General features: G+C 38.3%; 1 protein-coding gene and 1 pseudogene across 4 annotated transcripts in view; both read right to left on the reverse strand.

Moving 5' to 3' along the window:
* COL8A1 (collagen type VIII alpha 1 chain) overlaps window positions 1-27,665 on the reverse strand; it is a 156,053-nt gene that overhangs the window by 38,486 nt on the left and 89,902 nt on the right. For all 4 annotated transcript variants that reach the window (XM_036850813.1, XM_036850811.1, XM_036850809.1 and 1 more), the window contains one exon: window positions 17,383-17,502. The gene's annotated coding sequence lies outside the window, so the exon portion shown is untranslated. The remainder of the gene's footprint in view (window positions 1-17,382; window positions 17,503-27,665) is intronic.
* Window positions 21,481-22,311, reverse strand: LOC118894506 (annotated as a pseudogene).

Raw genomic sequence — 27,665 nt, forward strand, 5'->3', positions numbered from 1 at the left:
GCAAAGAATCTTCGCCTTCCTGTAGTAAGAAGAGACCTCACTGTTGGTTGCATGCCCTCCTCTGCCCCTTCCCACATTTACTTTGGTACTTCCAAGTTTCGTACTAAGCCTCAAAGACTGGCTGAAGTGAATATGATTGGTGACCAGCAATTTCTCAGAAATGGAAAGATTTTCCCATAATCTATCCACATTCTCTGAGATGACTAATGAAGCCAGCCCAGGTCTGGCTAACTCCCTGAGTGATCATAGCAAAAAGATATTCTCAAAATAAAACAAGAAAAACTTTTTCTTAAATGTTTCTAGTTGATTTTGAGTATGTTCTATCCAACAGCATCCCTGACAACATTCATTTCTGGCATTTCAGTGCAAGTGGTAAAAATGACTTGGAACAAAAAGCTTCATTCAGCAGCAGTCCCTTGGCCCTAGCTATTGTTTGCCTGAGACCCACTACCATAAATGAAGAGGGGGAGGTTGATTTGATCATCCACGGTCAGAATCCTGCCAGAGTTTGCTTGGCATTGATATGACATCAACTAGCTAGTGGCCTTTTTCAAAGGACCCGTGGTTTTGAGCTATACCATGTGAGAAACCCATTTAAAAATGAGTTTCTTTCTCTCTCCTGAGACTACATTCAGTTCCTGATTTTGATTTTGTTGGCATAGTGTAAAATGGTCAATGATCCTGACACATTCACCATTTGGAGTGAACTGGTCTACCCATTCTTCTTACTACTGATAGGGATAGAATAGCATAGTTACACAGGTAGTTGTAGAAGTCCCAGTAGGGGACTATAGATAGAGAGGGAAACCTAGGAAACTTTGGGAGACCACTGTAAGTTAATGATCGCTCAAGAAAGCTATTGGAATGTCGTGGAACGAAGCAGGCTTGCTTAACTATAAAGCCATAAATAAAAGCACGAGATATGCCCCAGACCATTAGGTGGAAGAAAAATGTCACCACCCTTCTACTGATTTGAATAAGAGCTATGATAATCCTAGTTTGACCTCATAGGGTCAGACACTCTCCTGCCTGATACGAAGGAAGAACTAGTGATGTAAGCCTCATGTCTACTCGAAGAAGGCAGTCTTTCTTTCCCTTCCCCCTTTCCTTTGACTATAAAATTGTAGCCCACTTAATCCTCAGGGCAGAGCTCCCTTGCCTGCCCGCTTGTGTCTCTTACAAGCATCCTATGTTAATGAATCTACTTCTTGCCTATCACTTTGCCTCTTGCTGAATTCCTTCTGTGCTGAGACAAAAAGAACCTGAGCCTCAGTAAGTCCAGACACCAGATGAGTGATTCTAATTAAAGGACCGTGGGTTCGAGCCCCAATCTGGGTTTAGGCTGGGTTCGAGTCCCGTTACGGGGGTTCAAGTCCAAATCTGAGGTGCACGGTATCACTATTGAAGCAATCAGCTTGAGTTTCATTGATTTAACTAGCTCTTTTGGTGTCATGTAGGTACAGCTTTTCAAACTAGTAAAGCAGGCATTATGTGGCTAACAAAAACATTGGTTAATCTAAAAATCATGTACATTTAATCTTGGAATATGTTTTTTACTTATGTTTGAACATGGGTGTGTCTGATGTCCTAAGAATTCATTTCAAAGGAAATATTGATGCCCTAGAGTGAAAAATCTTCCAGACTTTCCATTTTAACTCTTACTTGGTTCTCCCTTTTTCTCCTGTCCAGTCTCTGACTTGGGACAAGGTAGATCAGGAAAGCAGCTTCAGGACATTTCTGGGTTAGAAGTCTTTCTTTCACTTTTTTATACTTATCATAATAAATTTTGGAAGTTCTGAGAGAACGAAGAAATTATATAGCAAACACAACTTCTTTACTTTGCATTTACTATGCGTCTTTAACATACATTCAGTTAAATATTTAAATATTTCCTTGGTGTCTATTGTGAGTCAGGCATTAAAGATACAGTGACAAGTAAGACTTGCAAGATTTCTATTCTCATGGAGCTTAAATTTTAGTGAAGGGAGTCAGACAAAAAAACCAAACCAGATAACTTTAGAGGCAAATACTGTAAAGAAAAGGAACAGGATCTGGTGATGGGATGGGTGTAAAACTGATGGTACTTTACATTTGAATGTAACAAAGGAACCAGTCAGGTGACACTTTGGACAGTGTGGGAGCAGAGTGCCCAGCAGGTGCCAAGGCTAATAATAGTCCTTTATTATGAGGATTAAATGAGTTAATATGTGTAGAGTGCTTACAACAGTCCCTGGCATCCATCAATGCTCACTGCTTTTCATTCTTTAAATAGTCCTTGAGTATCTACCAGGTTCCAGCCTTAGTGCTAGGTGCAGGGAATTAGGGCTGGAGACAGTCCTGACTTTAGGGACCTTGCTCCAGACTCCAGTGCAGTGATTCCCAATGTGTGATGTGCAGAACATCTGCATCTTACTCATTGGCCTTCCTTGTTCCCAATCTCCTTCCCCACGGAGTCTGACTAGATAGGCTTGGGAAGTGGACCAAAAAACCAAATTTTCTATAAGCTTGCTCCAGTTGATGGTTAGGCCCTCTAAAGTTTGAGAACTATGACCCTACTGCATAGATTGTGACTAATTGGTTCTCTTCAATACGTTACATGTTATAGCATCAAATATGAGCAATTGCCCCAGTGTAAGGAGTACTTCATAGTGCTCGAGAGTAGCTCTGCCCAGTCTCCGGAGCCATAAATATCATGGGATTATGTTTCACAGTTAACATCCTGTAATCCCTAGACCTAATTTTTTTTGTTGATCTTGAGCTGGCTGGGGATGTGTGTGTTTTGGATTAACCTGCTTTTGGCCATGGTTTGGAAGGTTTGCCTGACACTCTTAAGTGTCTTTTAAAACCTGCCAAAGGGAAAAAAAAAAGCCTTTTACCTTTTAGGAAGAATGTGCCAACCAATGTTTGCCAAAGGCTCTTGTATCCTGGAAGAAATTCTATTAGTAAGTAGATTAGCCTAACTGAAATTCCTCCCCTGGGCTCCTCCCCATACCTATTTTTAAAGTGTAATGTCACCAAAAAGGGAGATGGGAAAGATTTATTTTCTCTCCTCTTAGCTTTCTAATAGAATGTATCCTATTCATTTTCTCACTTTAGAATGACTTATACACATTTCTAAAAGGTCTTAGAGTCAAGGGTCTCAAAGAACACTGGATACAAGGACAGATTCATGCTGATCCACTTGAGGCTGAGTGATAACAGTCTCTAAAATCCAGAACAGATTCCAGGCAAGCCTATGCCTTAGATATGTGAGGCTTCTGTTTTCTCAAATACTTTCCTAAAAGGACGTTTCCTTTTTTGTTTCTTATTTTTCTCTCTTTACTAGCTTCAATCCATAGCAACTCAATAGCTATGGCCAGATAGAATGAGAGCAATGGAAAAAAGACTGCCCTTGAGCTTGAGGTCAGAACTGGTAAGGGTGAATGTATTAATGTAAAAAAAAAAAATTTTTTTTTAAGAAGACGGAACAGATGTAAATTTAAGGCAAATTAGAATCATAGAATCTTAGAACTGAGTGGGTGGTCAAAAGAAATCAAATTTTGTGGTTGCCAGCCTGTCAATTATTCAATTTTTTGTTTAACTCTTCAGTTTGATGATGCCCCCTCGACAAAGACTATGAAGACTGGGTGAAATATGTAGGCTACGTAAAAACTGGTGAAACTCAAGATAAAGATCTGTTAATGCTCAGTCAGTGCCAATGAATGTTATAAATATGCAGGGCAATGAGAACCCAGTGCTGACACCAGAGAAAAAGAGTGCATTATACAAGAGCTGCTCCCCCTGAAAGAAAATTTTCTCTTGTAATTTTTATTAGATTTCAGCTGACAATGTGGCTTTTTACATAAAAACAATTAGAAAGAGAAGATTCGTTTCTACTTTCTATTTTTTCCTTTGACTTAGCAATTTATTCCAGCTTTTCTCCATTCGTTCAACAAAGATTTGCTGAGAGCTAACTGTGTGCCAGGTACAGTTCTAATTGCTGGGGACACAGCAATAAAGAAGATGGAAAGGTCCCTGTCTTTATATGCCATTAGAATTTCATGTCTTCATCTATAAAAAATCGTAGCTAATTAGTATCCATCATACAAACTAAAATGTTGAAAAGGAGGCATTCTCTGAAAAAGGGGGACCTGGCAAAGGAACCACATTTCCTTGGAATTTGGTGTCCCTTCGGTTTTCTCTACATATAAGTAAAATAATTCCTGTATCCATTTTTAAAATACTGTTTACTTAGTTTTGGTTCTATCCAGATTTACGGTGATTTTGGCTAAGTCTCTGTACCCCCAAAGGGTTTTCTTGCTCTTAGCAATCATATATGGGTGATGTGATGGCACTGTCCCCAGATCTTTGCGGCCACACTCAGTACAACACAGCTGCCTGGAAGTTCAAGACTCTGGTTCCCACAAAAGAGCCACTGGCTCACAAACCAAGGACATTTCTTCCCTGTTTCCACTGCAACATTCTTTCCCAAGAGTATAAATCTCAGGCCAGTATTTAACATTCCTTTGAACTGAACCATGGACTTTTACCTTACTTCTTGAAAGAGTGGAGAGCTAGGCTTCCATTATGCATATTTATAAACATGTCCTAGACAGAAAGCATGATTTTATAATTCTCCAGTCATGGGTCTTTGAAACTATTTTACAAAAGAATATTTTGAAACATCACACTGGATCAGGCTAATTGTCTGGTTCAGAATTCTGTCTCAGAGTGGGGGTCCACATGGTGGTGGAATATCGCTGTTGCTAAACATGGCTCAACCTTAAAAAGCTGGTGACATACCCCATATCCTCTTGAATTAAAAATTCCTTTCACTTTAAAAAATTAATTCTGAAATGATTAACTAACATGATTAGAGGATTATAAGTTTAAAAAAACTAATTCTACCCCAGGCTTCCCTATTTTGGAAAATGGTATTACCACTTATCTATCTGGTTGCTCAGGCTCAAAGTTTAGGATATGTTCCTTTTTTTTTTTTTTTTGCATCAAAAATTCTGAGACCTTATATAGTCCTTTTAAAATTTAATATTTATTTTGACAAATGCATAATATTTTGAATTTAAGTTTTGAGGAAAGTTATGGTTATATGACATTGCATGGATCACAAAGAATAATGTTGACAACTAATCCTATTTCCCTAAAAAATCGTTTCTCAAAGTTTCTGCGATTTTTAAAGTCTGACCTTACTTGGACAGCAACAGTCTTTCCTCCTTCCTCCCTCCCTCCCTCCCTTCTTTCATGGTAGGAACAGATAACGTAAGATCTACCCTCTTAAGTTTTTAAAGGTATAGTACAGTATCATTAACCATAAACAAAATGTCCTTCAGCAGATCTCTAGAACTTATTCATCTCGCGTAGCTGACACTTTTATACCCACTGAACAGCACTTCCCCATTTCCCCTGCCCCCAGCCCCTGACAACCACCATTCTATTCCTGTTTGTATGAGTTTGACTATTCTAAATACTGAGGAAACATTTTTCATATCAGCAAGTTTTAGGATCTCTCTATAAAAACGTATCCTGAGTCACTATTATTTAGGTACCATCACCTTATTTTGAGGATCTTTATTTTAAAAATAACTTTATAGAAACTTGAGCTCTTTAAAGGAAAATTCTCATGTAAATTGTAATACATAATTACATTCTATGTGTTCAAACCAAAAGATCCTTTAATAAATAGGTGCTGGAAAATACCCATTTTTCTACTCAGTCAGAACTCCAACCAAATAACCAACCTTTGTGTTTCTGTACCACTAGTATTTTGGTTTGATAACCATCCTGTAGTGTTTGGTTTACTGAGGTTAGAAATGGTTTGGTAACTGAGAAGTCTTAGATTAAGGAGTTAAAAGGCTTAGCAGTGAGCAGGTTTTTAAATCCAAGGAAATCTCTGATAAAAGAAGTCTGGAGTGAGGGGGGTTGGACCTCAATCCACCAGCAAAGATTCGACTTTTCTGCAGGAGTGCTTTGGTGAGGACTCTTGGAAGGCAGGGATATACAAGGGTGCAGAGTACAGGTGCACAAGCCAAGTGCAGCACTCAGGAAGAGAAGTGAAACATAGATCTCCCTGATTGAGCTCTTTACTTCTCTGCATTCACCATGAGTGTTATTATTACCACAAGCACGTCTGCATAATAGACCAGGAGATCTAACCTGCTGTTCTGTCTCCTTTCCCATGTGCAGGACAATTTGAGAACAACAAGTATGGTTACTTTCCATTATCTCCCTATTTGCTCTTGTGACCACATTCACTGGATAACTTGAGCAGGTCTCAAAAATTTAATCTGGCTTTAAAGAACTTCAAACCACGTGAACTACATTTTAATTTTTTTTACTTTATAGATGAAGAAAGTGGGGCCCAGAGAGGTTAAGCAACCTGTCCAAAGTTGCACAGCAAGTTGGAAGTTAATTCCAAGTGGTGCTGTTTTTGTTGCATTGTGGTGTCTTTGTGTAGGTAGATACATTTCTTTAGTTATTATACATGAGCTGATTTCATTTGGAAGAATCAGAAAAAATTAATTCTTCAGTATATATTTCATAAAGATTTTCAGACCCATATCTGGGAACTGGTAACTATTCACAGTAGTATCCGATATCTGTGGGGGATATGGTCCAAGACCCTCAGTGGATGCCTGAAACCGTGGATAGTACCAAACCCTATGTATTATATTTTTTCCTATACCTACATACCTATGATAAAGTTTAATTTATAAATTAGTCACAGTAAGAGATTAACAACAATAACTAATAATAAAATAGAACAATTATATGGTTTAATGAAAGCTACGTGAATGTGGTTGCTCAAGATATCTTATTGTACAAAGTCAATGTCTTTTCCATCTTAATTAAGTACTTATCACACACTGTGGCCATAATTTTTGCAGTTTAAGGTGTGACAGCAAAACTAGCATGGATTTCTTTTTCCTTCTTCACAATTTCACAGATAGAAAATTTGTTCTTTCTGTAGATCTTAGCAACCTCAGCATATGATTTTTTTCTTTCCTTATTAAGTCAAGAACTTCCCGTTTTTCATTTAGAAGAAGCACTTCATGGCTTTTCTTTGGCATATCCGAGTTGCCAGCATCACTACTCTGGGGCTTTGAGGTCATTATTAGGTAAAATAAGGGTGACTTGAACACAAGCACTGAGATACTGCCACGGTCGATCTGATAACTGAACCAGCTACTAAATGACTAACTGATGGGACAAAGGGATGATTAATATCCTGGGTGGGTCGGAGCGAGAGGGCATGAGATTTCATCATGCTACTCAGAACGGCATGCAATTTAAAACGTATGAATTGTTTATTTCTGGAATTTTCCATTTGATGTTTTCAGATGGTGGTTGACTGTAACAAACTGCAGAAAAGAAAACCATGGTAAAGGTGGGACTACTGCGCAGGTACCAATTGTTTCCATTACCTGTGTATTTAAATTGCTGATATAAGAGAATATCTCTCCAGGAGCTGTCTAGGTTCAATTCCAGCTCTACCACTCTACCTCAGGCAAGTTTCTTAATTTCTTTGTACATCTGTAGTTGTATTTCCTGTCTATGAAGTGGGCATAATAATTGTATCTGTCTTATTGGGTTGCTGCGAATAACTGAACATAGATACAGTATTAGAACAGTGCCTAGCACATAGTAAGTGATATACGCCTGTTTATTTCTACAGTGCCTAGGTACAAGTGTAGATAAGACCAACATACTTTAGAGCTTGTTCTCAGAAGTTCTCATCTTGAACAGTTTGGTAAAAAGTAGTAGTTTCCAAATTAAAGCATCATTTCATTCCGCAGTCTCTAGATGCAGTAATTCAAAGCCATCACTAGATGGCAGTTGTGATCCATTGTGACTTCAGAAGCAGGAGGTTTTAACAGATGGTTCAAACCCTAGAATTTGTTTTCTGTGCCCTGCAGCGTTGTGAACTCAGGCTGTCCCTTGCCCACAACGTGGGCCTTTAACAGAACTGTTAGGGTGAGCAAACTCTGCCTTCTGTGGCCACTCTTGGGACTCACCCAAAGGCACACAGTCTTCCTGATGGCAGCTTCACAGAAGCCTGGGTTTATTTGCCTCCACCCTACTGTGAATTTACTGTCTGCCAGGTGGCAAGAGGACAGTGTCAGGATACCCTGTGTTAAGAAGATTAATCACTGGTTCTCAAAGTCTGGTGCACCCCCCCCCCCCATAGCAGCCTCAGCATCACCTGGGAAATTATACAAAATACAAATTCTTGGGCCACATCTCAGACCCGCTGACCAGGAATCAGTTTTCACAAGCCCACCTGATGGTTCTGATCCCTGCTGAAGTTTGAGAACCACTGAGATGAACCAATGTTTTTTAGCATCATATAAATGTTAGCACTGAGTGGGTCCTCAGAGAATATTTTGCCCAACTCATTCATTTTGCTAAGAAGGAGAGTGAGTCCAGGCAGTTAAATGACTCACTGAAGACCATAGGGTTAGTCTTGTGGCAGAGCCAGGGCCCAGGGCTGCCAAGTTGTATCCCCCAGCTCTCCCACTATATCCTTCACCCCTTTTCCCCTTCAAAACTGAGGCCACTAGATACACATTCTAGCCTGATAACTACTTATGAAGAAAAAAATCACTTATTTTTTTATATAGGAGTTCATTCATTTCAATAGGTGTTTCTATAGAGATACAAAAATATGTGTGTGATGCATTGAGTGTGATGCACTTTCAGTTCCATGTGTACATGCGTGCATGTGCGTGCGTGCGTGTGTGTGTTAGATGGGAGAGGGGGGAAATCAAGTAAAAAAAAGTCATGTCTCAGTTGCTAGAAGAGGCATATTGCAGGGCACCCTGGGAAATGGGTGAATGCAACTAAGTCAGGAGCAGGGATGAGGGAAGACAAGTAAGAGGAGGGAATTTCATAGCTGAACCCTGGCTGATGGGTTCACCAGGGGAAGTAGGAAAAGAACATTTGGAAAGAGGGGTCAGCATGTGCCATGAAACAGTGAGGGGAATCTCAAGAGTTTGGTTTGACTGAGGGGAAGGGTGTGTTTGGAGGAGTCATCGTGTTTTAAATAATAATATCACTACCAGGACTATCTGACACTTAGTGAATGTTAACTATGTGCCAAGCACTGAACTAAGCACTTTACAACTGTTATTGATTTAATCCTTAAACAGCTTTGCGAGAATCTACTCTTCTTCCTATTTTATAGATGACAGTACAAGTACATGCATTGTCCTATTTTCCTTAAAATCAAGTGTTATTATTTCAGTTTCTTAGACAAACTTAGAAAAAGAGTCTTAATATTTACTTGTTCCAGGACAATCTCCATAATGTGTAGTATATATTTTGGGGGGATGAGGAATATGTTTTTAATACATATAATTTTATTATAAGCATATTTTTCATAAATGCATAAAATCAGGAAGATTTTGACACCCTTTCTTTTTTAACTCAAGGAATGAATGTCCCATTATTCTTTGGTCTATCAGCAACTGTGGAAGTAGCCAGGATAATAGATGTTTTGTGTCTGAAAAGTGGCAAAGAAAGCTCCTTTCAATTATTTGACTCACTGAAGAAAGGAAGCTGAGTAATGAGTGAGTGATCTAGTCTGAAATCATTGGCTTCGTTATGCTTTTGGTTTTTACTTTATAGGCATTCACTGTGAATGTGTTTTTCATATATTATATGAATATTAGCCAATATTAGTATATTTTCTTCCTTGCCGAGGAGTACCCACAACCAAACTATCAAGTTCTGGTAGGATTTGAAATACCTACTCCTTCCTGTGAAAGCTTACAGGAATTCCTGTATACTTTGGGATATTTTTCAGTGGTTTCACTTTTTCCTGAGAAAATAATTTATCCTTCTTAGTTTTCTCATCTGTAAAATACTGTTATTGGATGAGATAGTCTAGAAGGCCCCTTTCAGCTCTAATGGTCTGTGGATTTATGATTTAATGATTAAATGGCACAAGGAACTCATTTCTGAGTTTTCTTTGTAGTAAAATTTTAGTGTTGTTGTCATAAAAGAAGTTAGCAGACTATTTCTCCATGAATATTTGAAAGAGATGCCTAAAACAGCTCTATATTTCACTTTTTAGCATCACTAAGACCCTATCCTGCTCAAAGATATGATTGTATAATATATTCTCACATGACATTTTACACATCTTAAGGTCTAAGGCCAGTTTTAAGTAGATACAATTAGAAATGATTTATGGTCAGTTTGTTTTATGGTGAAGAGGTACACTTTACATGATGCTCTGCTTTTCTGATTGCTGTCATAACAACTTTGAGCTTTAAGAGCTCATATTACAACCTTGATCTATCTTTATACTCATGTTCACAGCTGAGGGTAAATTGCTTTCTCAAGAGAATCTAGAAAACCCAATCTAGCTTTCACCCTCACTGTCTAGAGAAACTGAGTAGTCCACAGGTTGCTTTATCTTGAATCAAAGGAAGGGCAATAATGACTGGAAAGAAGAACCTATAAAATATATTATTATTTTAAAATTTTGTGATTGAGAACAAAATTTGCATTTTATGCTCCCCCCAAGATAATTTTTGCCTTTCTCATTTGCAATCAATTTTGGAATTGATTACAATAAATTTTCTATTCACTTATTATAAAAGCAATACCTGTTTATTCTGGAATTATTACAAAAAAGTATAAATAAGTAAAGAAATATCTAAAATTCTGCCACCTAGAGTTGGCTATTGTTAATATTTTTTTAAATTTCATTCCAGGTAAGCATGAACATTAAGAAACTGGCAATAAGTTATATATTTTGAAATCTTTAAAAATATTAATATGTAATTAGCTTACATACACAATTTTTAATGTCAACCTTCAAAGGTAATATATTATTTAAAAAGTTATAAAACTCTTCAGTTTTCACTGTTTTGTGATTTTCAGTGCCATTTTGATTTAGATCCCCTTTTTGTTTATTTGGCTTCATTTCTTCTTTTTCCAGAAAATATTTAAGGTAATTTCAGCCTACTTTCCTCCAAGTGGGTATTATGCATAGAGGAAAACAAAGCTCTGAAACTCATATTATATAGTTTTGTTTTACATGAGACCTTTGCTTTATAAATAACGGGTAAGTTTTAACACACTGGAGAACATTGCTATAAAGATTTCTATCGTAACATAAAGAAACCTTTAGAAAGTGAAGAGTAACTCCTCCTTCATATAATCTTGTTTATAAGCATGTATTTTTCAAAAACATGCTCACAAGTCTACCAACTTGTGTCCTCTTTGAGGGCAGAGCTCTGCTCTTATTGCCCAATATTCCCTCATATTCTAATACTGTCTCCATAGCTCACATTGTGACTTCAAACAGCACTGACCTAAGAGGCAGTAATGGTTAAGAATTTTTAACCATTAAAAGTTGGTTCTGCTCCCTGTTGCTAATTTTCAAATCCCTAAATGAGATAATCTTGGTCTAACTCTCAGTATAGTGCCTGAGACCACATAATAAATGCCAAATAGATTTTACTTTTCAGTAGTCTGGGCTAATTTTTTTTTTTTTTACATCTTTATTTGAGTATAATTGCTTTACAATTGTGTGTTAGTTTCTGCTTTATAACAAAGTGAGTCAGCTATATGTATATATATATACCCATATCTCCTCCCTCTTGCATCTCCCTCCCACCCTCCCTATCCCACCCCTCTAGGTGGTCACAAAGCACCGAGCTGATCTCCCTGTGCTATTCGGCTGCTTCCCACTAGCTATCTATTTTACATTTGGTAGTTTATATATGTCCATGCCACTCTCTCACTTCGTCCCAGCTTACCCTTCCCTCTCCCCGTGTCCTCAATTCCATTCTCTAGATATGCGTCTTTATTCTTGTCCTGCCCCTAGGTTCTTCATAACGTTTTTTTTTTTTTAGATTCCATATATATGTGTTAGCATACGGTATTTGTTTTTCTCTTTCTGACTTATTTCACTCTGTATGACAGTCTCTAGGTCCATCCACCTCACTACAAATAACTCAATTTCGTTTCTTTTTATGGCTGAGTAATATTCCATTGTATATATGTGCCACATCTTCTTTATCCATTCATTTGTCGATGGACACTTAGGTTGCTTCCATGTCCTGGCTATTGTAAATAGAGCTGCAATGAACACTGTGGTACATGACTCTTTTTGAAGTATGGTTTTCTCAGGGTATATGCCCAGTAGTGGGATTGCTGGGTCGCATGGTAGTTCTAGTTTTAGTTTTTTAAGGAACCTCCACACTGTTCTCCATAGTAGCTGTATCAATTTACATTCCCACCAACAGTGCAGGAGGGTTCCCTTTTCTCCACACCCTCTCCAGCATTTATTGTTTGTAGATTTTTTGATGATGGCCATTCTGACTGGTGTGAGGTGATACCTCATTGTAGTTTTGATTTACATTTCTTTAATCATTAGTGATGTTGAGCATCCTTTCATGTGTTTGTTGGCAATCTGTATATCTTCTTTGGAGAAATATCTATTTAGATCTTCTGCCCATTTCTGGACTGGGTTGTTTGTTTTTTTGTTATTGAGCTGCATGAGCAGCTTGTATATTTTGGAGATTAATCCTTGGTCAGTTGCTTCATTTGCAAATATTTTCTCCCATTCTGAGGGTTGTCTTTTCGTCTTGTTTATGGTTTCTTTTGCTGTGCAAAAGGTTTTAAGTTTCATTAGGTCCCATTTGTTTATTTTTGTTTTGATTTCCATTTCTCTGGGAGGTGGGTCAAAAAGGATCTTGCTGTGATTTATGTCATAGAGTGTTCTTCCTATGTTTTCCTCTAAGAGTTTTATAGTGTCTGGCCTTATATGTAGGTCTTTGATCCATTTGGAGTTTATTTTTGTGTATGGTGTTAGGAAGTGTTCTAATTTCATTCTTTTATATGTAGCTGTCCAGTTTTCCCAGCACCACTTATTGAAGAGGCTGTCTTTTCTCCATTGTATATTCTTGCCTCCTTTATCAAAGATAAGGTGACCATATGTGCGTGGGTTTGTCTCTGGGCTTTCTATCCCGTTCCATTGATCTGTATTTCTGTTTTTATGCCAGTACCATACTGTCTTGATTACTGTAGCTGTAGTATAGTCTGAAGTCAGGGAGCCTGATTACTGTTTTTTACTATATATATTTTTTCTCCTAAATATGAACCCATTTCTCCTGAGGACTTTCACTTAAATTTTTCAAAGCAGAAATAAGCTACTTCTTTAGGGATTACATATAAAATATCTTAAAGAGTTGGTAGGGGGAATAAAATATACTCTATTTTATAATAAATTTATATATAGTTATTATGTTACATTGCCTATATCATCTAATAGTCCAATGTCTCATTCACTCATAATGTTTAATAGGAACACATTTTAAAATAAGGTGTGCTACAGAGTCATAAATATAATTTATAGTTCTTTCCAAGGTACTTTTACTCTAAGCTTTTCAATCATTCTACAAGTATAAAATGAGACCTTTTAATGAATGAGCAATTTGAGGCATCAGCTAACAAAGTCTGACTTTTCTCCTGCCTATAAAAGATGGGTAAGAATGACTGAATTATTGTTGCAAATCTACATTGCTCTATGTTTGACAGAGTCTTTGGAAATTGGTCTCAGCTACATCAGGACAGGTGTATAAAGAAGTCCAGGACTGTGAAATCTGTACTGTGGACTCTGAACAATGGAATTCTCTAGTCCAGCTCTGACCAATAGAAACAATGTGGGCCATGTATGTGACTTTACATTTTCTGGTAGTCACACTAAAAAAGTTAAAGAAACAGGTGAGATAAATTTTAATAACATAGTTTAACTCAAGATATCAAAAATATTATCATTTTGATGTGGAATCAATATACAAATATTAATGAGATAGCTTACATTATTTTTTTTGTTCAAGGTCTTAGAAATTCTGTGTGTAAATTTACAATCAAGTACATCTCAATTGGGACTAGCCACATTTCAAGTGCTATATCACCCCATGTGGCTCATGGCTACCATATTGGACAACCCAGCTTTGGAGGTACCATAGCATGGCACTGTGGCGTAGAGAAAAGGAGACAAAGACCAGCTTGGAATCCTCATATATGTCTGTTCCTGGCTCTGACATTTGATATTGAGATGACTGTGAACAAGTGATTTAGCGTCTCTGGGTCTTAGGAGGCTGTGAGGAAGGTTAAATAATATATCATATTTGAAAGTGCTGTGTAAGATCATAAAGCACCATGCATGTGTAAGGCATTATAACCCCCTTTTATTGTAGATTTACTCTCATGACTTGTACAAGGCCACGTTCCCAGTTGGTAGGAGAATCAAGGATAGAATCTGGGGCTTCTGACTTCTAGCCATCTGCTTCAACTATCAGCTGTTCCTAACTTGCTGGCTTAAAAATAAAACCCAAACGTTTTTGATTTTAAAAAATGAGGAAGGAAGAGAGTGGCAGCAAGAAGTAAATTCCATATTAAATGGTTAGGGTCTTCTTGGTCACTGTCATAATGTTCTGCAGTACAATTATACATACAGGATATTTATATACTTATATATCAGCATTACAACCATCAAGGATTGGACTTTATTGCTGTCATATAATACAAAACCCTACGTTCTTCAATGTTTCGAACAACTTCTAAATTGAAGTGTGGTTTCCCCACTCTATTTATCTCCAAAATATAGTACAACCACAAGAAAGCCCTTCCACACTGGGCTTGATTAATAAAACAGATATGGATCAATTCAGCAGGTTTTCCATGGATATTTTTGGTTACAGATGTAGCTCATTAATCCACATGTGTGAGACACCATCTCTCTAGTGTGAATCCAAGAGACACATTAATCTCTGAACAGAAAGTGGAAATAATTCAGTTCAATTCACCATATTATTTAGTGCTTACTGTGTGTAAGACACATCAGGTATTTTAAGGAGCAAATGGAGCTTGTTTCTCTGATAAATGTCACTTAGAAATATGTTATTCAACTTGAGGAAAATATGGAGTCTAGCAAACTGTCTATGATATATGATTCAGGAATCTATATTTTCAGAAGGTATAAAGATGATCAGAAAGGAAATTCCAGATTATCCAAAAAATAACTTAAAAACTTACATTCTTTACTTTTGGAGGGCATACAGAGGATTACTTATTATGATCTATTTCCCTAAATGTAAGTCTATCATAGTTTTCATATTTAAATTTTTGGGTCATTTTCTACATTTGTTTCAAATGAATTTCTTCCTAGAACTTAAAAACCACATGAAATATTTAGTTTTATACTATGTGAAATTAAGCATAAGCCAAGTTCATTTTCACTGAGAAGACATGCATTCAAGTTCTTTGTTCCCTTTCAGTCAAAATTCCTCCTTAAAATTACTTTCATCTGGTTATTTTTTACTAGAAAACTATCAGAATATAAGCTTCAGTTCTGCCTGAATTGACTATGTTGAATAAATATAATTTTTATTTTCACTTGCTGAATCATTGCTGTTGACCATTGAATGAAATCATTTATTGAACAACCTTTACATTTTCTTGCTTTTGCACCCTAGTTTGAAAACAAAGTTTAATTTTTTAAAAATTCAATAAAATGTATTTTTGATATTTCCATCATAACTTTAAAAGCAATTCCTTTCCTCTGCCCTATAATAACCACCTTCTGCATTTTTATGATTTAGTTTAACATTATTATTGTAATTTTTTACTGGGTGAGCCCATCAGTGCCCTTGGCAGCAAGATTTTGTTACAAGAAATCCAGAAGCAGCTGAGCTTTAGTTGGCTGCAACAGTCATACAGTTTCTCTGGATTGAGTTCAGAACCTTACCCTGACATTATGAATGTAACACACGTCATGCCTCCTCCTTCAGCTTCTCCAAAATATGTGATTGGCTTGAGTTCTATAACCTGTTGCTTAAATGAGCATATATTTTTTTAATTCAGTGGTTTTGCATTATAAATATTTCATTTGGTTAACATCTGGCCTTGATGGAATTAGTGGTACCCGTAGTAAAATGTGATACATTAGGAAAATGAATAATGTATTTGCATTTCTCCAGGAACTCTGAATGGATTCATTCTAGACAGGATGTGGTCATGTGCATTAACTATAGGGCTAGATGCTGTGTTTTTCTTTTTGTTCAACTCCACCTCCAGCAAGAACACAAAAATCTGAGGAATCTTAACTATTCATTCTTTCAATTACTAAATAAAATTAAACAGACTATAAAAAGCCATTGTACTATTAAATATTAGGAAACATTGAGTTGTGTGTCCAGAAGTCACACTTAAGACCAGGCAAGGGTAATATGCATAAGATGGCTGTGGATACTATGAGATAATGTCTACTCGTCAGAAATGGATGGTATTTTTTTCTGTCGAAGTTCAAAAGTTAATGATGTACTTTATATTTTAATTGCTTTTACTGAGAGATCTGTTAAGGATAAAAGAAATTCTGGCATGCTGTTACTATTTTTCACTGTTGATATATTCAATATTGTATATGAATGAAACCATATACGTTATATCATGCTCTGTTTCATACATCCTAGATTGTCTTTAGGAAAATTTAGTACATGGCACTTCAGTCATCTGAAAGGAATCATTTCTTTTTTTTTTTAACATCTTTATTGGAGTATAATTGCTTTACAATGGTGTGTTAGTTTCTGCTTTATAACAAAGTGAATCAGCTATATGTATACATATATCCCCATATCTCCTCCCTCTTGGCGTCTCCCTGCCACCCTCCCTATCCCACTCCTCTAGGTGGTCACAAAGCACTGAGCTGATCTCCCTGTGCTATGCGGCTGCTTCCCACTAGCTATCTACTTTACATTTGGTAGTATAGGAATCATTTCTTCATTACAACTCATAAAACTGTAAAGTATCAGCCAGAAAAAAAAATTGGCCCAATTAAGAGAAATTTGATAATGGTAGAAAAGCACATACAGACATGACTGGGAGATGATAAGATTATTTTAATTTTCCCACTTGCACTGGAATTATTTATTTTACAAATCTCCAGATCTTTTATTACTTAAAACCCTCTGCTGAATCATGAAAAGAAGCTTAAGTTAGCAATTTTCCTCTGCAAAATCTAGCTTCTAGCATCTGGTGAACACTTGGATATCTAGTCAGGTCCTATGGCAATGATTATTTTAAGACTCTATTCAACGTGCCTGGGCTTAAAAATCAGCTCGAATCACACTCTGCACATGTATTTTACTCTCAGGGATTTAAAAACCTGGCATTAGTAGCGATGGTCTCAAGGCTTTTGCAGTGGAGATGAAGGTGGGAGATAGGACCTGCAGGCAGGCCGGGTACCCCAGGGTCTGCCAACAGCCCCTGTCTTCCGAACAGCGACGGTGAGTTCCGTCGCCGCAGCCGCCGCGCCTGTGGACCACCGGCCACCAGGCCACCGCGCCCTCCATGGCTTCTCACACTTACATATAGACTCGGCCTGCCTGCGGAATCGAGGACTACCGTCCTTGCTTGTGCTTTCCTGTGGCACGTCTGGGGCTGGTTTCTGTCTCTTCACCCGACGCTACTCCACTTCCGGAATAGCTTCTGAAGTAGAAAAAAAAGAGGATACTTTTACTCAATTGGAAAGACAACAAGAAGCTGGATTATTATCAAAGTGTATTGTTTTGGGATCATAGGAGAAATTACATTACAGCAATGTATAAAGACACACTTCAATAAAAGTTGCTGTTATTGGCCGAAATGTAAGTGCACATTTAGTTGATATTAGAGATCTTTGTATGCTGATTAGGAGAGAGAATAATTTTTTGTATTTCTATGTATGCAAATATGCACTTATTTATTTTTACACATATACTATATATAGCTTTTGTCCAAATAAACCTTTTTTTTCAGTATACAGTTATTGCTTTTCATGGTTATATTATGTGCTAGGTTCCCATTAATTTAATTTCCATTAATACAGGTTACAGATAATTTAGAAAGGATGTGGGCAGTTGCTACAGAGGAAGTAAATTTATGAGGAAGTAATACCTCAGGGAGAAAAGTTAGGTTTATTTAAGAGAAGTGATCTCTGCCATCAACACATTTCCATCCAATTTGCATACAGCAGTATTCGAGTTAGAAATTATTCTCTATTATGTATCAAATCAGGTCTGGTAGAGCTTTAATTCAGCAATACTTTCAGGTTTTCGTCTGAGCTTTTGATGTAATTTAGTTGAGTATGCTTTATAAACCATGTGTAATTTAGACTTTTTACGAGTCATATGGGACTTCTCCCCATTTAAACCGAATTTCAGAAATTTAACTCTGTGTTTTGCATAATAGATAGTCTCTATTTTGTTTTGATATATTTCACAGAGACTTGTTTAGGAAATATTATTTATATTTGTTGTTCAAAAAAGATTTAAACAGTGAAGCTTTAGAAACTTAGATAAATAAAAGGATTTGAAAGCCAGGATTGGTCGATTAGGAAATAAGTGCAGAATTGGGTATCTAATTTAGAATTTCTGCAATGTGATATAAGTGATGTATTCTAGAACAGTACTATTCAGTAAAACTTTCTGTGATAAAGGAAATGTTCTCGTTTTGCACTGTTCAATATGGTAGCCGCTAGCCACAAATGGCTATTTAAGCACTTCAAATGTGGCTAGTACATTTGAGGAATTGAATTTTTAGTTTTTAATTTTAATTAATTTGGATTTAAATATCCACTTGTGGGTAATGGCTACTATATTGGACAGTATAGTTCTGGACTTTACCTGTATTGTGTGTTCAACACAAAATGAAGAACTACTTGAATGGTTCTAGCTGCTGAATGTCTATAAAACACGAGTGTACTCAAAACACAAGGCCCAACCTCTGACATGTGTACTCGAGCCTGAAGGGTGGACCCAGCAGCATTCTGAACTTTGGCTCAACTTGTGGATATTCAGACATAAATAAAGTTTGGGCTAACCATAAGTGAGTTGAGAACCTTTTGTCTCTGGAAAGCCATGGAATCTCAAATGATCTCTCGTAATAAAGTTCAGATGGTAAATGGACTCAAGGGCTTGACTTTTCCAGTCCATTGCTTGTGTGGTATGAATAGCAGGTAGTGGAAACAGATACGGAGGAGATGCTCCACTCACATAGCTGCCTCCATGAAAAAGAAACTCTCCAGATTCAGACTAGATCACAGGAACAGGCTGGTAAATACTTTTGTGCCTCTACCCAAATCATTCTTCACTAAATATTCATTGAGCAGTACTATGTGCAAGGCACAATGCTTAGTGCTGGAGATAAAATGCTGAAAAGAACCAAAAAAGATACGACCCCCGCCCTCATGGTGATTAACTGCATTAGACAATAAGATTTTTTCCAATGTTTTCTTCCTCCAATTTTTTTTTTTCTGGATATGGTGAAAATAAAATAGGAGAAAGATACACAGGATAAATAAAAACACTGAAGATCACAATTATGTGTGTGTCATACATCTTATTCAATTTAGTTCTTTCTGCACAGCTTTCACAGTTCCATAATCAGAAGACAAAACCAGTTTTTGAAATGCACTATTGGAAACAGAGAAAATAACTGAAAAGATCTCAACTTAAATTTTTAGAGCATTAGATGACCATCATCATTTAGCATTTATTGAGTTTTTACAATATATGTTTACAAGGAGTCCTTTCCTATTAGCCAGAAGAATGTCCTTTAAAATAATTACTAATTAAATGCTGTTATAGGAGGACACCTTTTTGCTTTGTCATTCAGAACACTGTAAGAAAGAGTGCTACAATCACATTTATGAAATGAATCAAATTTTTCAATATTTGAGCACCATCGCAACACCTGATGGGAACTACTAGCTACACAGACCAAATGTAGCTCATTGCATTTCAGTTCATTTTGGAAGAATGAACCAGAAACGTGGCAAAGTACGAAGCAAGAACTATTTAGTCACACTTCTTTTTTTTCCCCTCCACACAGCAACTACATAATTAAATGTATGGTTAACCTGAATTTTTAGATGAGTTTTCCAATGTATCACTGATGGAAATTTAAGGATGAAAAGGATTAAGAATTATATTAAATGAATGCAGCCAGAATACATAGTACTTAAAGTATCTAAAGACCATAAAGTCATTTCTCCCAATATAGTAACTGATAATGGCCTTGAGTTTGTAGACACACACCTTGAAAATAATTTTAAAAAATGAATTACAAAGCAATGGAAGAAATCACAAAGAAGAAGAAAGAGATTAATGTAAGTACTTAAAAACCAGTTGCTTACTAAAAACATTATAAACAACTTAAAAGGTGAAGTGGAATTTGTTTTAGTCTTTAAAATGTTTTGTACCCTATGGAAGTTTGAAAACATAGCCACAAATTCTTTGACCCTTCTCTGTGTTCCCTCCCATTGCATCTGGAAGGGCTTGTGACTGCTTTAACCCATAGAGCACAGCGGAGGTGACACTCTGTAACTTCTGAGGCTGGGTCATAAAAGGCCAGGAAGTTGCTGCCTTGTTTCTGGAATATTGTCTTTTGGAATTCTGAGCCTCCAATTAAGAAGTCTGAGTACCCTGAGGCCACCGTGCAGAAACAGCCACATTTAGGTGCTCCAGCTGGCAATTCCAGCCGAGCTCAGCCTTCCTTCTATCCCTGCCATGGCACTAAGCATGCGAGTAAAGCCATTTGAGGCCCTTCAGGTCAGCCAATCTGAATAAGGTGAATAAGCCATGAGAGAGAAAAAGCTCCCAGCTGAGACCCATAAAATTGTGAGATACAATAAAATGTTGGTTGTTTTAAAGCCACTACGTTTTGATGTGGCTTGTTATGCAGCAATAGAAAACTGGAGCATACCTGCTCGTACGTGTGATATTTTTACAATAAAAATTTAAAAATTGAATGTAAAAGTCACTCTGGGAATTTGTCTGCAAAAATTGACAAAGACAGTCTTAATACCCTTCCTAGAGAAAGAACTCTTACAGATCACCAAGAAAAAAATACTAACACCATATTAAAGAATGAGCACTTAAATGAACATAAAATTCACAAAAGAAAAAAAGGCTAAAAACCATGTAAAAAATGTTCAACCTCATTAGTAAGTAAAGGAAATGTGAATTGAACAATTGAATTAAAATTTTGGTTATCAAATTGGCAAAGATAAAAAAAATAATATTAAATGTTGATTTGGGTAAAGTGGGAGTATACATTGCACAAACTTTCTGGAAAATAAATTAATATTACATGTCCAGAGTTTAATACAATAAGGTTGGTCATTCATTTAGGACCTGTTTTCACCCAGGGATAAGAAAAAAACAGAAACTTCTATCTCACCCTTTAAACTGGGACATTCCAACCTATACAATTAGCTGCAACATGTCTCAGCTCAAAACAGGCCTTAGCTTCTGCTAAGTTTGAAATACGGAAAACATATAATGCAGCTCTTCTCTTTTAGTCCAAGCTTTTGGCAAGACTGTTGCAGAAGATTTCTAATTGAGAGGCAGAAACATCTGCCATGAGGAAGGCAGCTATTGAAGGAATTCCAGGAGCAGGAGACTGAGTTTGCAGAGCTCAGTGCCATCAGTTTCCTTTTCTACTGATATCGTCTTCCTTCAGAGTAAACTCAGAGATAAGGACGGCAGGGTCTTCCTCCTTCAATAAACTCGGGTTCAGATCTTGGCTCTGCTTCATCCGGTGAAAGTCCTTCAGGATACCCATCATGTCTGCAAAGCTGCTGGCCTGGGACAGAAAGACACAGTAGCTTTGTGTTCTGGTTTGCAAATATCAGGGCTGGCAGAACAAGTCAGGAGGACAGATGGAAGCTCAGGGAGTCTACCTGGGTCTCCTCGGCGATGTCACTAACGGCGAAAGAAGTTGTAGAGTGGAATGAAGATCCAAGACAAGGTAAGCGGGGAGAGACCTTTGAACTTTCTGGAGATAAGAAATCTGTTGTTAATGAAGCCGAAACTGCATCAGCCGCCACGATTTTAGCAATCTGGCTGCGCAGGTGGCGCCGCTCATCGTGCAGCTCCATAGGCGGCTTAGGGTCGGCAGGGCTTCTTTGAGGGCAGGAGTCTCTCCTCCATCTCCTGCAGGCTGGGCCCTGAGGCATTGCGCTGCCTGACAATCAGAGGGCTGGGTTTCCAGGGTTTCCTCAGGGGCCGTGTATGCTCCTGACCCGGGCAGAAGGCTCTGCTTCATCTGTAGCATCCAGGCGATGTGAGCCAGGGTAGGGACTCGGGGCACAGCCCTCAGACCCAGGTCAGAGGTGTTGGGCAGCGCCTCCAAGGATTCCGGGGGACATGGCTTCAGCCACAGGTTGGTACCCGTCCTTCTCACTATGCTTTGAACCTCCCCCTGCGGCTTGTTTTGCCAGACTGAGACGGTCACATTGGCTTCCATTCCCCACATTTCAGCTGGCTCCTGCACTTGAAGGACAAGGCGGCCACAGGGCAGCTCTGGGGGCTCGGGTAGGCTGGAGGCTGACGCTTTCACCTCAGGCCGTCTCAAGGAACACCAGGCTTCTCCTCCTCAGAGCCCGGCTCTGGCCTCCCTCCCCTCACGGCCCCTCCTACCACAGTGGTGCCCAGACTCAACCGCCCTCACTTCCCCTCCACATTTCCTTATTAACAACTCTTCCATGGTTCCAGTTGCATTAAAAATGTATCTACTCCTGCTCCACTCTCCTCACAGCAGATGCGGTGAACTTTGAGAGTCAGTCAGATCATGCCATTCACCCACTTAACAGCCCCGCTCTCACGTCCAATAGTGCCCCATAGCATTTAGATCGGACCTAGATTGCTTTCCCAGCTTCCAGGCCCCATAGGATTCTCACTTTGCCTACCTCCCGATTTTGCCCCCTCTCCCCCTTGCCCTTTATTCTCCAGCCCCGCTGGCCTTCTCCTTATGGAAAACATCGTGCTGGTCCCCGCTTTCAGGCCTCTGCCTTTGCTGTGCCTGGAATGCTCTTCCTCCAGAGCCCTGCATGGCTGGGCTCTTCACTATTTAAATCTCAACTTATATGTCACTTCCTCAGAGAGGTTTTCCTTGACCATCTGATCGAAAGTCAGCCACTCATTTTCATGTATCTCTAATCTAATTCTCTTTCATCTCACAGTAGCCCTTATACGTTCCCTACTTAATCATACATTTCATTCATTCGTACATTCATTCAACACCAACACTTCCTATCTCCCCACTCCTCCTCGAGAGCAGGGAACTTGTTTGTTTTGTTCACTGTAACATCCCTTGCAATTGGAACAAGGATGGGCACGTGGTAGTTGATCCATAAATATTTGCTGGATGCCTTGCAAATACTTTTTATGTGGACATTTTTCAAAGCTTTGATGGTTCTGATTAAAGTACATTGCTTCAATTTCGAAAAAAGAAAAACCCACAAACAATCACAACAACGTAAAATTATTTCAGTAGTGTGATGAGAGCTCCCCTGTCAAATCAGATGCTTTCAAAACTAGACCACCAGTCAACAGGCTCTTTGCTTTGAATTGAAGAATGTGCACCTCCCACCAATATTTTTCGTGCTGCTGAACATGTGATTTATTTACTGGGTAAGGAGCAAACCTTAGTGAAAGACTCCCCTTTCAGCTCTGAAAGTGCTGAAAACAGGGTTTCATCTTTTGAGGCTGGTTTAAAACAAACCTCTGGAATGGGGAGATGTCTTAACTGCCCCACTGAGTAGATGAGAGTTAAAGCTGTTCCTCTTGGTGTCATTCACTCTGGAACTGCAGGAACCTTAGTGGCTGGGTCTCAGTGGCCAACTATGACCGCAAGATTCTACAGTAATGAGATCTGTTTCTATAAAATTCATGAGAAAAATCTGAATTGCTATTTATAGATATGCCACACCATTTCAGAAATGATATAACATTCAGACACTCAGGCTCAAGTTTTGATATGTTCCAACATAGCCTATCCCCACCAATTGTGAACTTCCTCCGCAGCCAGGCGGGCCGCATTCTTATGATTCTTGAAGGGATGGGAAATACACATTTATTAAACACATCCTTTGGGCCAGTCTCTTTGCTAATTGTGTTATCTGTACAGTCTCGTTTAATCCTTACAACTGTGCAACAAGTGAGTAAAGGTCATCAGAAGACAGATCCTATTCTCTCACACAATATTAAAGAAGATTGGTCAATTAGGAATCGGCAAAACAAAGGAACTGCTTATTCTTATCCCACTGACATTATGCCGGGGTTTAGTTTCAAGTTTATCAAAGGACACTGTATTTTACTGTACTGATTCATGGCAGTTGTCTGGAGCATGGAAAATGTTCATTGATTTAACAATGTTGTTAAATTGGGCACAAGATTTCCCCAGGAACTGTGCATTTGAGTTGTTTAGAAATGCCAGGGCTTTAGAAGGACAGTTAAGTGAGGTACCTTGAGGTTCCTGGAAGCTATTCTTACAGTCCCATGGAGTGGTGCATCTGGTTTGGTTTCATTAATAATGTTTGGAGAGCCGGAGCAAGGGGTGGGAGGGCCATTTCCCTTTCTCCACCCATCCGAAGGAACGCCTTCATCCTTCAGCTGATTTTTACAAAAAACTTAAGGTTGTATGTCTCAGATAAAACTAGGATTGTGAAATTCTATATCTACTGAAACAAGGTTAATTCTGAATTAATGACTAAATCCTGATAAACTAGGAGAGAGGAAAAAAATCTCCTAAGGTTGTACTAAGCCACTACTGAGGGTCTGGATTGTGGATAACTGGCCTACTTTTAAGTACATTGCAGTTAGAGAGACTCATTTTCCTTTATTTTTTAATTTATTTAAAAAATTTTTTGGCTGTGTTGGGTCTTCGTTGCTGTGTATGGGCTTTTCTCTAGTTGCGGTGAGCGGGGGCTACTCTTCGTTGCAGTGCGCAGGCTTCTCGTTGCGGCAGCTTCTCTTGTTGTGGAGCACTGGCTCTAATCATGCGGGCTTCAGTAGTTGTAGCACGCGGGCTCAGTAGTTGTGGCTCATGGGCTCTAGAGTGCAGGCTCAGTAGTTCTGGCACATGGGCTTAGTTGCTCCGCGGCATGTGGGATCTTCCTGGACCAGGACTCGAACCCGTGTCCCCTGCATTGGCAGGCGGATTCTTAACCACTGCGCCATCAGGGAGGCCCTCATTTTCCTTTATTTTTAAGACCCATATTATGGTCACACAGTTCAAAGAAGCCAAGTATAAATGAACTGGTAGAAGAAAGGATTGAAAAGATCTAAAGATCTAAAGTATACCTGAAATTCCTACCTGTTTGGAATAAGGAAGGATGAAGTGAGAAATTAATTAACACTTCAATATGCGAATAAATTTGAGAAATAGTGACTTTAGTTTAGAAAACTGGAGAGCAGAAGCTTCAATGGTTGGAATCTAAAATTAGGCCTTCGTAATGCAAGTTAAGAAGAGAGAATTGAGAGGAAGTAGTCAATGAGATTTTCATTCTAGGTACATCCTCCTGACACTTTTCAAATTGCTAGAAATATATCAAATGTTTCCTAGAAGTTCCTCATCCTTGCTGAGAAATTGTAGCCCTTTTCAAATGAAACTGTTAGATAAACTTTCAGACAGGATAAAATAGTAAGAATATAATGGTGATTCAAGGTGTGGTCAGAGGTCTTCTAAACAACAGAGTTCAGGAAAAAGACTAAGGCTATGTTTTTATATCTATTCAAGGAGAATCTAGTATGGAGTCTCTTTTCAGTTATCCAGATATTTTGCATTATACAGCAATATTTAAATTGAACAAACAAGTGCAAAGTAAGTGATTTCCTCTGTTTGGGCTGACTATATTTTGACATCCTTGCATTCAATCACCTTAACATTTGCATTATGATCCATTAGTATATTCATCCATATAATTAAATAATTGAGTAATTGATTAATTAAACACTATACCTCATCTAAGATGACCTGTGAAACAATTTGTTCTGGGCAAGTTTAAGAAAAACGCTTTGGGTGAGTAAAATTTGATTTGGTTTCACCTCCAGTTAAAAGTGGATTTATTCTTATTGAAGACTAACTGATGATACTGATTCAATAACAGCTAACTAATTAAAATGATGCCCCCAAATAATCATTTTATGTACCTTTGAAATAAGTGTGAAAAACTTCAAGTGTATCTTAGTAGTCACTTGTCTGTGGAATAACTTTGATGCAGAACATGGTAGAAAGAAGCAGGAAGGAGAAAAAGTGTGCTCTGTGTGTTTGAGATATGGTCAGTGTTCTGAAATACTCCAGAATCTTCGCAGAGAAAGACTGCAGCCAGACTCTCGGGACATCAGAACGTGGTTGAGCTCCATTTTTGATAGGAAAATATTGACTTCAGTGTTTTTGATGATAGTTTTTTGTTTTTGTTTTTGCACCTGAATGTAATGGTTCCTCTTACCCCCATAACAACCAAACATATTGTCCATAATCCAAGGTCAAGTTGGATTTCCAGGGAGAGCCTTCACAAAAAAATTGCCCTAAATTAAGCCATAACCCAGTAGCAATAGTAATAGTTACTACTTATTGAGGATGTCTTACTTGACAAGTTCTGTGCTAAGTATATTAACATATATATTATATTATTTAATCCTTACCATGATTCTACAATAAAGCAATCTTCTTATACTTAAGATCCTTTAATAAAATTTTAAATTAACTCATACACACACATATATCCATTTTGAAGATAGAGTTTATGTTTTGCTCCCCTTTCTCTCCTCAGCACACAATGAGTGGCTCATAACTGGTACCTAGAAAATATTTGTTGAATTAAATGAAATGTCACTTCCTGTGCTTTTCCTGAGGGAAGGCTTTTTATCAATCATTTTGTCCTTTGATGTAACTCTGAAGACACTCAGGGGTGAACAGGCACTGGAAAATTTTAACCCAGCTAAGAAACGTGGATCGACTTGTCTCTGTGCTCTTGGGTCACTGAGGAAAGGCTGGCATAAAGTAAGGTTGAAGGGGGATTATGGAGGGATTGGTGGGAAGGGAAAAATATTAATTCTGGTGAAAATATCTGGGTTGTAAACATAAAGAAATAAGAAAGTCGAGAGACTGTGAACTTGATAGTTTTCTGTGGAGTGTCTGAAATCTGACAGATGATGCTTTGAACTGAGAACATCTGCAAGACTGGCCTTATACGCAAGAGAAAGGAGGGTCATGGTGGTGGGCAAACTCCCAGATGAATGCAGTCGTACTTTCTGTGCATTTCAGACCCTGGTTCATTAGATTTTCCAGTTGCTGATCAGACCCTTCTCCATACTGCTTGGTTCCTTTTGGTCCCTGACGGTTCTTATGGCTTTGGTGTGCTGCCTATAGGAGGATCATGGGATGACACAGAGTCTAAGAACTGAGTCTTAGTCTTCTGCCTCCAGCTTTGATTAACCCATGGAGTCTATTGATCGAGCATCCAGTCATCCCAGGAACCATCACTGTCAAGCACAGTGTGCACGCGTGTTGTCATGCAAAGCAAACTAAACAGGCTCCATGCCTCGCCTCCAGGAGCTCACAATAAAAACCAGACAATAGATGGGGTGAACTCACTGGGGCAAACAGACACACAGCTGTATAAACAAAGAAGTACAACAAATTAGAGAATTTTGGTATGAACTGTGAGTGCAAGTGCTCTGTCTGTGCACTGGAAGTGAGGGGAAATTCTGCAAGTTGCAGAGAACTTGCTGGAGTCTGTGTGAGGGTAAGGAGCGAGCAGGTGATGGCAGTGCTGGAATCATCCTCCTTCTTTCAGTTAGGAGGGAAACACAGGTATTACTCTG

Source organism: Balaenoptera musculus, chromosome 4, assembly GCF_009873245.2.
Source record: "Balaenoptera musculus isolate JJ_BM4_2016_0621 chromosome 4, mBalMus1.pri.v3, whole genome shotgun sequence".
Classification (NCBI taxonomy): domain Eukaryota; kingdom Metazoa; phylum Chordata; class Mammalia; order Artiodactyla; family Balaenopteridae; genus Balaenoptera; species Balaenoptera musculus.